At 45.4% G+C, this 14563-nt stretch overlaps 1 non-coding gene across 1 annotated transcript; it reads left to right on the top strand.

Moving 5' to 3' along the window:
- Positions 1 to 8138: 8138 nt before the first annotated feature.
- Positions 8139 to 8220, top strand: TRNAS-GCU. Its single transcript has one exon. It is a non-coding gene; the product is annotated as a tRNA-Ser (tRNA).
- Positions 8221 to 14563: the final 6343 nt, after the last annotated feature.

Here is a 14563-nt window from a genome sequence, read left to right as displayed (position 1 = left end):
TAAATGTGTATTGCTGTACGCCACCCAGAGTTTGTGGTAATTTGTTACAGCGGCCATGTGATACTTGATTGCACTAAGTTTTGCAAGTCGGCATTGGAAGACAGCTGTGGTGATTTCCCTCCTGCCAGAAGCACATAGAAGTTTCCATTCCCCAGCATCTTTAACAACACCTGCTGTTCTCCACCTTTATGGTCTGCGCCATTCCTTTGTAGGCAGGATTTTGTGTTACTCTTCCTGATTGGCATTTCTCTGATTTCTAGTGAGGTTCAACATCTCTTAATATTATAAGTCATTTAGGCATTACTTTTCTGAATTATTTATTTCCTTGTCCCATTTTTCTTTTGTGTTGCCTCTTTTTCTGATGGTATTTTATTTTTTTAATAAGATTTTTTTTTTTTTTTTAAGCAATCTCTACAGCCAACGTGGGGCTTGAACTTACAACCCTAAGATCGAGTCGCGTGCTCTACCAACTGAGCCAGCCAGGTGGTATTTTTAAATTTTTAAATTTTTGTTTTTTAATTGCTCTTTTGCAAGGGGTCTTTTATATAGTATATATTAATTTCTTGTCGGTCTTAGTTGTTGCAAAAAATCTCCTTCCAGTCTATTATATGTTCACAAATTTCATCTGTGGCATTCTTTATTGATTGAAAACCAACACTTCTCATGACAGGACTGTCCATTTTCAATGATTTGGTTGTGCCTTTTGGTTCTTTTTGGTTTGTTTTTTTTTTAATCTTCACCAATTATGACTGATTAGAAAGTCCTACTTCCCAACCATTAGTCCTTGAATAGTACATCCATTGTGACATTTCCAGTCTCACAAAGAGTTGGAGAATTCTCTAAGGGGTCACTCAAAACAAATAAAAGTTATCTGGCTCTACAGTAATTCAGGAGCCCCTGGAGCCCAAGTCAGGGCAATTAGTGATCCAAGCTTTAGATGTGGGAGCCCTGCCCGGAGTGCCTGGGAGTCAGAGCAGCTGGGAACGAGCAGTATAGGAAACACACCTGGGTCAGTCCAGGAGCAGGTTATCCTGAAGCCAGGTGCTGACACAACTGTGGGGGTGAATGATTTCATGTCATAAGAGTGGGGATGTGGAAGAGCAGAGCCTGACGCTTGTTATGGGCTGAAACCTGTCGTGGGACGTGGGTGGCTCAGGGTCAGCTTTGTCCCCAGTTCTGGGAAGAAGTAGAAACATACCTTCTTTGACAGAAAACTTCCCCAAGTTAGGCCTGCAGGACTCATTCATACTAAGATCACACAGCCAGCTCAACAGTAAGGGTGACTACACGCACAAGAAGATAAACCACTATGCTTATGGTTCAGCAGATACAAAATGTGACATATATAGACCTAAGGAACTGCAGATGTTGAAATTTTAAGAAACAAGATAAAGAATAGCTATGTAGGATATGTATCAATAAATTAAGGATACAGAGTATGCAAGAAGAATGAATAGAATGATATAACATTTAGAACTCAAGAAATAAAGATACAATAGTTGAAATTAAAAATTCTGAGTAGGTAAGACTAAACAGCATATTAGCTACAGCTGAAGAAAGAATTACTACATTGAGAGATAAAGCCAAAACGCTGATCCAGAATACGACAAAAATAGTTAAGAACATGGAACATTTGAAGCAAGCTGTGACAGATGAACCTGACCACAGGTCATTTGCACCTCCTCCCATCAGGGGGTGGAGTCTAATTTATTCCTCTAAACCTTGAATCTGAGCTGCTCTGACCAGTGGAGTACAATGAGGTGATGATGTGCCACTTCCAAGTCTGGTCTCCAGAAACCTTGTCGTGCCCCCCCAACTTTCCTGGAATACTACTATCATTGTGAAAGAAGGCTGGACCATCCTGCTAGAAAGATCACACTGAGGAAACCTGATCAAATCCCGGAAATAGTCCCTGCCTACCGTCAGATATGTTATTGAGGCCATCCAAGAACAGTCTCCAGCTGACCTACCAACTGGCCACAAAGAAATTAGTCCAGTTGACCCCCACAAAGAGAAGGGTTGATACAGCCCACTTGAGCCCTACCCATATTGCTACCCCATAGGACTGTGAGAAAATAAGTGGGTGTTGTTTTAAGCCCCCGAGTTTCAGGGTAGTTTATAACACAGCCACAGAAGATCGATAAAAGAACACAGTAGAGATGTAGGATCAAGTAATAAATTCTGAAGTATATATAATTAGAGCCAGGAATAAAAGAAGAGAAAAATGTAGGTGAGGTAATATCTGAAAACATAATAGCTGAGAATTTCCCAGAACTGGAGAGGAATTTTCATGCATAAAAGATTCAGAAAGCACAGTGCATCACGAGCAAGGTAAAGTGAACAACTATATCTTCACACCTCCTACTGAAAGTATGTTACACCAAAGAGATCTGAAATCAGCCAGAGAAAATGGGCAGATCTTCTGCAAAGGAGGAACAATTAAAATGTTAACAAGAACCTTAATTTCATGATACAATCCAGGAAAAGGGAAATCTATTTTAGAAGTACTAAAATAAAATAATTGTCAGTCTAGAGTTGTGTACTCATCAAACTAACCTTTAAGAATGGGAGCTTTTTACACCGTTTACAAATAAAGATTTATTTATTTAAGAGAGGGAGCGGGGTGGGTGGGGGAGGGGGAGAGAGAGAACTCCAAGCAGACTCTGCTCTGAGCAAGCAGAGCTGGGCTGGGGCTCGATCTCACAACCCTGAAATCACACCCTGAGCTGAAATCAAGAGTTCGATGCTCAGCCAACTGAGCCACCAGGTGCCCTGACCACAGTTACGAATAAAAACCAGGAGTTGACAACCAAAAGACCCACATCAAACAAATTCTTTTAATTTGTATTATTAAAACATTCAAACTTGCATAGTTAGAATAGTATAATGAATGTCCACGTCCATCTCAGTCTGGTTCAACAATGATTAACACACACTATTCTTATTTCATTCATCCCTCCCCGTTTTTTCTGAAGTATTTCAAGCTATTTTCAAGCATCATGCAGTTTGATCTTTAAATATTTCAGTATATACCTCTAATAGATAAAGACATTAAAAAAGTAATTTCAATAACTTTATCACATCTAAAAAATTTAACTCAAATTCTTTTTTTTCTAATGTTTCTTTTTTTACGGAGGGGCAAAGGGAGAGAGAATCTCGGGCAGACTCCACACCCAGCTCGAAGCCCAATGTGGGGCTCAATCTCACAACCCTGAGATCATGACATGAGCCAAATTCAAGAATCCAACACTTAACTAACTGAGCCACCCAGGCACCCCTAACTAAAATTCTTAATACTAATACTCAGTCCAAGTTCAATTTTCTCAGTTTTGTAAAAATGCCTTTTTATAGTTGATTTGATTCATAATCCAAATAAGGTCCACACATTGCTTATGGTTGATAAAATCTCTTAAAATTCTCACCGTGTAACATTGCCTCTTTTATTTTTTTTTTAAAGATTTTATTTATTTATTTGACAGAGAAAGACACAGCGAGAGAGGGAACACAAACGGGGAGTGGGAGAGGGAGAAGCAGACTCCCCGCCAAGCAGGGAGCCTGATGCGGGACTCCATCCCGGGACTCCAGGATCATGACCTGAGCCAAAGGCAGTCGTTTAACCAACTGAGCCACCCAGGCGCCCGCCTCTTTTATTTTTTTAATGCCATTCACTTGTTTATGTAACTGGGTGATCTGTCCTCTAGAATCTCTTATGTTCTAAGTTTGGTTGATTTTATCCTTGTGGTATCACTTAATGTGTTTTCTTACTCTCCTTATCTCTTATAAACTGGGGATTCACATTCAGTTGTTCTCAGCTAGAATTCATTATAAGTTTCACTATGTAAGGGGTGCCTGGGTGGCTCAGTTGGCTAAACATCTGCCCTTGGCTTGGGTCATGATCCTGGGGTCCTGGGCTTATGTCATGATCTCAGCGTCCTGCTCCCTGCGCAGTGGAGAGTCTGCTTCTCCTTCTCCCCCTGCTCATGCTCACTCTCTCTCAAATAAAATCTTTAAAAAAAAGTTTCACGGGGCGCCTGGGTGGCTCAGTCGTTAAGCATCTGCCTTCAGCTCAGGTCATGATCCCAGGGTCCTGGGATCGAGCCCCGCTTCGGGCTCCCTGCTCGGCGGGGAGCCTGCTTCTCCCTCTCCCACTCCCCCTGCTTGTGTTCCCTCTCTCGCTGTGTCTCTCTTTGTCAAATAAATAAATAAAATCTTAAAAAAAAAAAGTTTCACTATGTATTTCCTCTAGTATCACATCAGGTGGCATATAACTTAGGTTTTTCCACTTCTAATTATGCTAAGATTGTTCACTGGGTTCAAATATTATCAGCTGGTCCACCCCTTTGCCTTCCACCCAGTGGTTTCTTCAACCACTGATTATTACTTCCTACATTCATTATGCGTTAACAGTTGTAAAATGATGATTTTTTTAAGAAGATTATTTATTTATTTGACAGAGAGAGAGTTAGCGAGAGCAGGAGCACAAGCAGGGGGAGTGGGAGAGGGAGAAGCAGGCTTCCCGCAGAGCAGGGAGCCCAATGCGGGACTCTATCCCAGGACCTTGGGATCATGACCTGAGCGGAAGGCAGATGCTTAACGGCTGAACCACCCAGGCGCCCCTAAAATGATGATTTTTAAAGCATTTCTTTTGCATTTCTATCTGTAACTATTCTACAAATGGTAACTTTTCTTTTTTTTTTTTTTTTTTTTTTTTAAGATTTTATTTATTTGTGAGAGAGAGAATGAGAGACAGAGAGCATGAGAGGGAGGAGGGTCAGAGGGAGAAGCAGACTCCCTGCTGAGCAGGGAGCCTGACGTGGGACTCGATCCCGGGACTCCGGGATCATGACCTGAGCCGAAGGCAGTCGCTTAACCAACTGAGCCACCCAGGCGCCCCCAAATGGTAACTTTTCTTAATCATTTATTGGATATCTTTACAAAGGCAAGGTAAATGATAGGTTAATTATTAAAATAACTTCTAAATGATGTACTTCTTGCAGATTTTTTTTGTTTTTTTGTTTATTTTGTTTCAGTTCAATTAACGTATAGTGTATTATTAGTTTCAGAGATAGAGTTCAGTGATTCATCAGTTGTATATAACATCCGGTGCTCATTATCATTACATGACGTGCCCTCCTTAATGCCCATCACCCAGTTACCCCACCACCCCACCTCCCCTCCAGCAACCCTCAGTTTGCTTCCTATGATTAAGAGTCTCTTATGGTTTGTCTCCCTCTGTTTTTATCTTATTTTATTTTTCCTTCCCTTTCCCTATGATCCTCATTTATTTCTTAAATTCCACATATGAGTGAGATAATATGATAATTGTCTTTCTCTGATTGGCTTATTTTGCTTAGCATAATACCCTCCAATTCCATCCACATGGATGGAATGATAAGTATTCATCTTTTCTGGTGGCTGAGTAATATTCCATTGTATGTATGAACCACATCTTCTTTATCCATTCATCTGTCGATGGACATCTCGGCTCTTTCCATAGTTTGGCTATTGTGGACATTGCTGCTATAAACATTGGGGTGCAGGTGCCCCTTTGGATCACTACATCTGTATTTTTGGGGTAAATACCTAGTAGTGCAATTGCTAGGTTGTAGGGTAGCTCTATTTTTAACGTCTTGAGGAACCTCCATACTGTTTTCCAGAGTGGCTGCACCAGCTTGCATTCCCACCAACAGTGTAGGAGGGTTCCCCTTTCTCTGCATCCTCACCAACATCTGTCATTTCCTGACTTGTTAATTTTAGCCATTCTGACTGGTGTGAGGAGGTGGTATCTCATTGAGGTTTTGATTTGGATTTCCCTGATGCCGAGCGATGTTGAGCACTTTTTCATGTGTCTGTTGGCCATTTGGATGTCTTCTTTGGAAAAATGTCTGTTCATGTCTTCTGCCCATTTCCTGACTGGATCATTTGTTCTTTGGGTGTTGAGTTTGATAAGTTCTTTATAGATCTTGGATACTAGCCCTTTATATGATATGTCATTTCTTGCAGGTATTTTTGATGTCAGTGCCCATCATGGTTTTTCAAAAGTTGTAAAAGGCCCAGGGCAATTTCCACTTTTTTTAGTCTTACAGCACATCAAAATAAATACAAAAGGAAGATTCTAAAAATTGGGATATATTTGAAATAATTATACTGAAAGATGAACTCTGTTAACACCAAATAAATATACAGTAACTGTATGTATAATGTACTTTGGAGGTATCAAGAAAGGTGTGAATTTGAGCCTTCATGCAATTGAGGCTGAGGCTAAATGGGCCTCACTGATATTATCTAAAACTCTTTATCGATCTACCTTCATATGTATTTAAAATAATAATAATAACAAGACTGTGCATACTACACTTGAACTTGCATCCCTCCCACCTCCACTTGATAGTTGGGTTTTAAGAAGGGAATAAGGATGTAAGTTTTTAAATTTTAATAGGACTTAAAAAAGATTATCTTTTAATGTGTTTCTGCCAGTGTACATTTTCACAGCAGTATTTCAAAACACGCTTTCCAACATCTGGCCCAGATTTGTTATTATTAATTTTATAAATATTTGTCAATCTGATGGAAGGGAGAATTTATTACTATTTAATTAGCTATCTTTAGATATACATGAAGTGGAGCTTCTTTTAGGACGTTTATTGTCTGGTTTTTTCCTACTTCTGTGGATTGCCTGCATATATTACTGGTTCATTTTTTTTTTCTGCTGGTTCTCTTTTCTTAGGGATAATAATGATAATGCAGAGCTTTGTTAACCAATGGTGATTCCAAGGGTCAGGCATTTTAAAGCGCTTTGCATATTCATTCAATCCTTACAGCAGCCCTGCAGTGTTACTCATGAGCCCAACAAACTGAAATAATTGAAAACAGTCTCTCTGAGTACCTTGCTTTTTGGTTTTAGTAGTTCTTTTATTAAAATGTAGATTTGTTTCATTCATTCACTCAAGAATAGCTATTGTGTGTGCCTACTACTCGCCGGATGTGATGTGATGAATAATGAACTATGATCCCTGCCCTCTGGGGAGCATTGGAGGGAAAACAGTAAAAAAAAAAAAAAAAAAAAAAAAAAAACTTTGTTAATCTAACAGGGAAATTTCCGACTCAAAATTTGTATTGAGAAATAGTTCTGAAGTCACCGGTATAAATTGGGTTTCCTGGGAACTGTAAAGAGGGACACACAAGAAGTGAACCTAATCGATTTGGACAAAACAGGAGTCCTAACTCAAGGCTTAAGGAAAATCATAACACCGATAATATGGTTGTTTGACTCACTATATGAATAAATCCTTAGTGCTTTAACCTATGGATTGTAGGTGAGTTTCCCATGATGGGTGGTGTATGCTGGAGGTGAGTTTATGAAATTCAGTAAAGGAACCTGACAGGGAGAGAAGCCGAAGCTAAGAATAGAGGTGGAGGCTTCATGGGAAGGAAAAAGCATCTTGGCAAGTAAGAACCTCATCTTCCCATTTCTCTCCAGAATCCTGCACGAAATACAGAAAAGCATAGAAGCCTGGTGAGTGAAAGGGGTTCCTGATGCTGGGTTTACCGAAGTTGTCAAGTTTCCCCTGGGAAGAAGCACCACGGAGGTGGGGAGAGCGCTGCAGAGGGAGCCGGCGAGGTGGCCTCCCGAAGCCCCCGGCAGCGCTCGGGGCCCCCGCCCCGGGCACGCTGGACCCCGATCCCGGGTCCCCGCCCCCGGCCGTGCCCGGAGCGGAGGCGGCCGCGCTGCGTCAGCCTCGCTGGGATTGCGGTTCTCTCCGGCCCCAGCGCGGGCTCGTCCGCGCGCTCGCGTTCAGTTTGCTGCCGCCGGCTTCCCGCGCGCAGGTGCCAAGCCCCGGAGAAGCGAACAGGGGAGACGGGCAGGCGCGGCGCGCAGGCTGACGCGTTGGGGGCGCGTCCCAGGGGATCCCAGCCCTGCCCGAGCGGCGGGCACGGCGGAGTCCCGGGCGCTGCGCCGCCAGGTGCGCGCACAGGCTCCGCTCAGCCTGCCGGGCGCCGTGAAGGGACCTGAAAACACCTGACCGGGGGACGGCCGGGGGGACGGAGCCGGCACGAGGCCGGCGGCAACGCAGTCTCGCGGACCACGGCGGAACCGAGCGCGGGGTGAAGAGCCTGAGCGCGCCGGGGAGGCGCCCGACGAGGTGGCCGAGTGGTTAAGGCGATGGACTGCTAATCCATTGTGCTCTGCACGCGTGGGTTCGAATCCCACCCTCGTCGAGAGGTTTTCCTCGCCCTCCAGGCGGGGTGGCTCTGGGGGGCCGCCTGCGCTCATCCCGGTGCCCCCCTCACCCACCGGCTCGGAGGCTGGCAGCGGCCGAGTTTTCCCCGCGGCACAAGCAGCACGGTCGTCACGGTGGGTCCCTTGTCTTTACTTCCGACCTTCTTGAGGGCGGGAGAGAGATTCACGGTCACCCGGGAGTCCCCGGGTCTTCCGAAGAAGCAGTTGGATGGTTAGCGGGAGGGTATAGGAAAACAGTGCCTCACCTAAGTGATAAAGTCACCCACAGAGATAGGTAAATGAGTTGCTTATACTGTGCTTTGCACGATATTTTCAGCCGGATTTTAACTGTTCTGCAATTTTCAACATGTTTGCTAATTTAAAGTGTCCCCTCGCCCCCAACACATGTAATTTTGAATGTGTTTATCTGTAAAACTGTAACATGTTCTTAGAAATGAGTTTGCTGCGTCCCAGCATATATGCATTTGAAATATTTAGACGTAGTGCCAAATTGCCCACCAAAGGAATTTTATTAGTCTACACTCCCAACCAATAATGATTGAAGTCCTTGTCCCCTCACCCTCCCCAGTATGGTATGTTGTCAACTTTCAGTTGTCTGTTCATTTAGTAGGTGAAAGTGATATTACAGTACAATTTAACTTCCATTTCACTTATTATGTCAGAATACCTCTTACATTTATTAAAAAATAGAATTGTTTTTGTTGTAATTCATCTGAATTTTTATTTATTTATTTATTTATTTGAGCTGAGAGCAGTATTTGAAGTATGATCTCTGGGCTGTTTCAAGTGCTTGCTGTGAATGGAGAATTCTGGGCCTCACTCTTATCTATTAAATTATGATCTCCGGGACTGTGCTTTCGAATCTGTGATTTAATAAAGCATTCAGATGTTTCTTCTGTTGACCTTAAAGCCTTGTACCTGGCTTAGGTGTCTACATGTTACATCTAACCACCCAGAATTCTCTCTATTTCTGTAAATGTTCAGCCCAGGAAAGCTGCTCCTATCTTCAGTCTTTCCAGCCACATCTCTCCTATTTTGTGCAGATTTTAAAAGCTGTTTTCATATCCTCAGATGATTGGCCACCATTAATTCATTCACTCTACTCTGGACACACCTCTACATAGCTGATTGCATCCTCAAATCCTGAGTTAGGTCTCTTCTCTGGAAAAGACATTTTCCCAGGATGTGTCTGTAAGTTCTTTGAGGGAATTATCAAAGAAAAATTGCACCAGATGGAGTTAAACAGGCTTAAGTTAAGACTATTGCAATAGAAGACAGAGATTGAACTCAACTTGGAATACAACTGGGGCAGCTAGGTTCTTAACAGCCAGTGGGCAGGGAAAGAGAGTCACTGGATGGAAAATTGCTAAAAAACAAAAAAACAAACACACACACAAACTTGATTAAATATTTAGTGGAGTAGAAGGAACTTGATTTGATATCAAGGGTAGGGGTTTCCCACCTAAACTGGTTTACAGGATTCTTGCCCAAACTGGACGCCATAGGATTCTTTCTTAACCTGGGCTTGACAGGCCGAGGATGGAGCGAGCCTCTTTCAGAAGAAGGCTCAGAAGAACCTCACTTGTTTGGTCAAGGAGGGAGTCCTTGTCAACACCCCTAGAGGTTCCCTCAGCTTCCTAAAGGCACAGGAGAGCCACTGAACCTGTGAGGAACCAGCAGAAGTATCCACATGCCCTCCCAGCCTCTCTCATGTGTCTGGCCGGTTCTGGCTCCCTGTGGCACCTTCTCTGGGGCCTTCTCCCCAGGCCTGGGTCACTCGGGCGCAGACACCCCTCCACCCAGGCCTTTTCCATTACCTTAATTTAGAGGATTGGAATAAAGTCTGAATTCGTGGATTTGAGCTAAGACAAGTGGGTCCACGATGCTAGATATGATCACAATGATTATGTCATTAAATTCTCTTTCAATATTCAAGAAGTATTTCTTCCTTCTGTTCCTGTCACTCATAAAGTTCCAGGAGGGCAGTTGGAAGTCTGGGGTCTATTTGTGCTATTGAGTTTGTTTTGGTGAGGATGTTGGTGCTGCGTGGCTGAAAGACCACAGGCTGGCGGTGGTGCTGGTTCAGAGGACTGCAGGTACAGTCTTCCCAGACGGGGAAGGCCTTCGGGCCATTTCACAAGAGAGAAGACACTTTGGGGGAGGTCTCATCACACTAGCATCCACGAGGTGGAAAGAAGGCAGGACCACGCCTGCTGTGGCAACAGCCTGAGCAGAAGAGGTTATTTCCCTTTGCAATTAGCATTATCACAGACCATGTAAGTGGAGGTACCATCAAGCACCCCCGGTGGGAACCAAAAGAATGTTCTCATAAACTTAGTAGCCTTCATTTGTTATGTAATTTCTGTGTAACCAATGGTAATTCATAATAGGAGCTGATATTTGTAGTCTAAGGAATTACTGGAATTGAGGAGAGTAGGACTTGACTTTGTTATGAGAACATTAAAATGTTGAAATAAAAAGGAATCTGAAAATAAGTCACTGGATTTAAAGGTTGCCCCTTATGACATAGAAGAGATTCACCTGTACAAAACACAGAGACCTGTCTTTTCCTTTTTTTTTTTTTTTTAAGATTTTATTTATTTATTTGACAGAGAGAGAGAGAGCGAGAGCAGGAACACAAGCAGGGGGAGTGGGAGAGGGAGAAGCAGGCTTCCCGCTGAGCAGGGAGCCCAATGTGGGGCTCGGTCCCAGGACCCTGGGATCATGACCTGAGCCGAAGGCAGACGCTTAACGACTGAGCCACCCAGGCGCTCTCCTTTTTTTTTTTTTTTAATACCTATCTCTTCCTAATTTAGCTCCTGTCTTGTTGGAAGGAAATCTTTCCTTCCTGTGGCCTGTTTTTCTCTTCATTCTAAAGGTAAAATGAGTGTACGGACTTTCTAGGTTTGATCTTTACGTCCAACTCTATCCTGTCTACACAGTGAGAATAATGTTCCTCGAGCAGACTTTTTGTCCCTGAGTCTCAGCTAGGGTGGTTCAGTTGTAACGTTTGTTGGTGTGAGGACACCCCACCCTGTGCTGCCTGTGTTGGACTGGGGTGCCAGTCAGGGAGCATCCTGCCACCTCCAGGCTGCCCTCCAGGAACTTGAGGTTCCTTGTGGTAGGAATGAGGAGGAAGCAGAGAGGGTGGATGAGTGTTCCTAGTTGCGAGAGTGAGAAATTCCCTGGGTGTGGGGCTTGGCGTCTCTGCCTCTGTGCAGGGCACAGACTGAGAGCTCCAGGGGACACCTTTGTACTTGGAGATGTTGAAGGTGCTGGGTGCCCCAGAAGGTGAACTTTTGAAAATGGAATTTAATTCCCTGTTTCTTCTGTTTGATTCTAGTTGGGAAGTTGAATACTGCTGCGTGTTCGGATGCCATCCCACGAACTATAAAGTAATAAGAGATGGCATCGAGCCAGATCAAACCCAGCTTGAGGATTCCAAGTCCAGACACCTCTCCATAGTCGTGGTTAAGTATCTCCTCGGAGTAAATGCAGTAGCTCCAACCCAGAGGTGGGTCAGGCTTCCATGGGACCAAGCTGATAATGAAATCTGACGCTGTGTTGTTGCTGAAGAGGTGATGAGCAAAATATAACTTAAGGCAGTTGGGGCACTCTCCACCCCGTTTCTGTTGCCATCCAGATTTTGTGAGGTCTGCAGCCTACACAACTTAGCTGGTCCTGTTTTAGAAAAAGAATAGACGTTATCAACACAAAATTAGATACAGCCACTCCAAGGTGTATATGATGTATCTGAGGATAAGCTGCCGTAGAAAGAGGCAGCAGTCTTTTTTTTTTTTTTCAAGGTATGGAAAAAAATTTATTTAGCTTTGTGAGGCTTTACTTTCACAATAATACATATCCTTGGCACTGTAAGACCCTATTAAAGTTTCATAAATTGCCTTAATAAGGCAATTATTTAGGTTGATTTTATGAGACTTTAAGACATTTAAGTTTGAGAAAGTTAGTGGTTTTCAGGATTTGCACAGATGATGACAATCAAAACAGTAAAATAAAGAATAAGACTTTCTTAACACCCCTAATAACACAGTAAGCTGCAATTTCTTTTTTTTTTTTTTTTTAAGATTTTATTTATTTATTTGACAGAGAAAGACACAGAGAGAGAGGGAACACAAACGGGGAGTGGGAGAGGGAGAAGCAGACTCCCCGCCAAGCAGGGAGCCCGATGCGGGACTATATCCCGGGACTCCAGGATCATGACCTGAGCCGAAGGCAGTCGCTTAACCAACTGAGCCACCCAGGCGCCCTAAGCTGCAATTTCTAATGAAACACCTATTCCTAGGTTATATTCATTTTGATCAAAGAGGCAGCAGTCTTAACTAATTTCCATTATAATATACTTTGGCACTTTTACAAAACATGTTTCATACAGGGCTACCCTCTCCAGGGTCTCGCAAAGAGCGTGTGCAAGTGAGGGGTCATGATAAATACTTCTCTGAGGGGCTGTTTGGCAATATCTTTCAAAATAATCTCCCTCAACAGTTTTTTCCTTAAGCACAAAAAAATTAAAAATGTTTAAGAATGTTCATTGTAACATTTTGCAGTATCAGAAATTTGACAGTGTGCCCATCCACTTAACGGAAATAATAGCTGCTACTAAAAACACTGGGACAGAGGTAGGTACCCACATGTTGGCTTGGCAGTTTTGGGAGAGGATTTACTTTAAAACAAACAAAACCCAGCAATTTCTCAATTGTAATATAGCATGATGTAATTTTTATAAATCTTAATTTGTGAGTTTATATATTCATTTAAAAGTAGATTTGAGGAATATACACCGAACTCCGTATGAATTTTTCTGAGAAATGGAGTTGGGGAATAAAGGAGTTTTTCATTTTTTTGCCATGTGCACCTTTGTGATATAATTTTTCTTCTGTTTACACGTGCTATCACTTTTGATACTAAAAGTGACAATCTACCAAGAAATTAACACCCTTCCATAGAGCATTCAGAAGTCCTGTTTGCTCCATGTTGGCGTCCTGTGCGCAGCAGGGCCGTGATCGTAGCGCACAGAAAACGAACGGGATAGAAGGTGGATCCGTGCCTGCAACGGAGGAGCCATCGGCGAGGGAAAAGCACGGAAGGTAAATGCCGCGCGTTCACAGCGGCCAGGAACCTGGGAGGCTCCTTTGAAGATCCGTGACGAGGGCACAGAAGCCAACATTTTATATACAATTTCACTGGGTTTAGGGACTCACCCAAGACCATTTACAGAACCCAGGGGTAACAGCTTTTAATTTAGAGATTTCCAAAAGAAATGTCCTGATTCTTCAAAGCCTCTTGAATCGGAAATGCCAAAATGTGAGTCATCAGTAGGGACCGAAGCAGAAGGGAAGCGAGAACCGGGAGAGGGAGCCATGCAGCCGTTCAACAAACTCCCCTCGGGGGTGTATCATTCGCCGAGGCTGTTGGCCAGGCCGGGCCGGCTGGGTGCGGGGGAGGAGGAGGAACCGGGGCGGGCACCGTGGTGCCGCCGGTGCTCCCCGACCTGGCGCCGCGCCTTCTCCAGCCCCGCCGTTGCGCGCACCTGCCGACGCCGTGGCCGCGGAGCGCGCGGCCCGAGGGAGCACGCGGCGGGCGGGGCGTCCCCGCGCTCGGGGAGCGCGCACGGTGGCTCCGGCGTCGGCTCAGGGCGGAGCCGCCGCCGCCGCCGCCGGGGGAAGCGCCCTCTCTGTGGGTCGCGCTGCTTCCGCACCCGTAAAATGGAGAGATGACACCGGATGTCACAGTGCCTTCTCAAGCCTGGCTTGCGGCGACCGGGGAGGGAGGCGGGGTGCAGCCCGCAAATTCGCGGCCGTGGCGTGCGCCGCAGGGGTGCCCTCGCACCCGCGTCCGACTGCAAAGAAAACCCGGAGCCGCCTGGAGCCGGACGGCGGCGGCGCCCGCTTTCCCGAGCGCTCGCTCCGGGGCGCAGCCGCCCGCGGCCACGACCACCGAGAGCTCGCACCGCCCGGAGTCCTAGAGCGGACCGGAAGTGCGCACCCGGCCGGCGGGGACGTGCGGGCGACGGCCGTCGCGTCGGAGACCCCGCCGGCCGGGAGGGTGGCCCTGGGCCCGCGGCTGGGGCGTCGCGCGGGCGCCCTGCGCTCCTCGGAGGCGGGAGCCGCGGCTGAGGGACGCGGGTGTGCGAGCGGCCGCCGTGCTGGCCGCCGGGCTCGGCTCCGGAGCGACCTCGCCCGGGCGTCAGGAGGCCCAAAGCGGCGTCGGTCACGTCGGGTTTCGGCGTGGCGGGGCCCGTGCTGCGCGCTGGGTCCTGTGCCCGCCGTGCCGGTCCGCGCGGAGCCTGGCTTCCCGGCCCAG

Source organism: Neomonachus schauinslandi, chromosome 8 (genome assembly GCF_002201575.2).
Source record: "Neomonachus schauinslandi chromosome 8, ASM220157v2, whole genome shotgun sequence".
Classification (NCBI taxonomy): domain Eukaryota; kingdom Metazoa; phylum Chordata; class Mammalia; order Carnivora; family Phocidae; genus Neomonachus; species Neomonachus schauinslandi.
The sequence above is the reverse complement of the archived record's forward strand: the minus strand, read 5'-3'. Positions and strand labels throughout refer to the sequence as shown.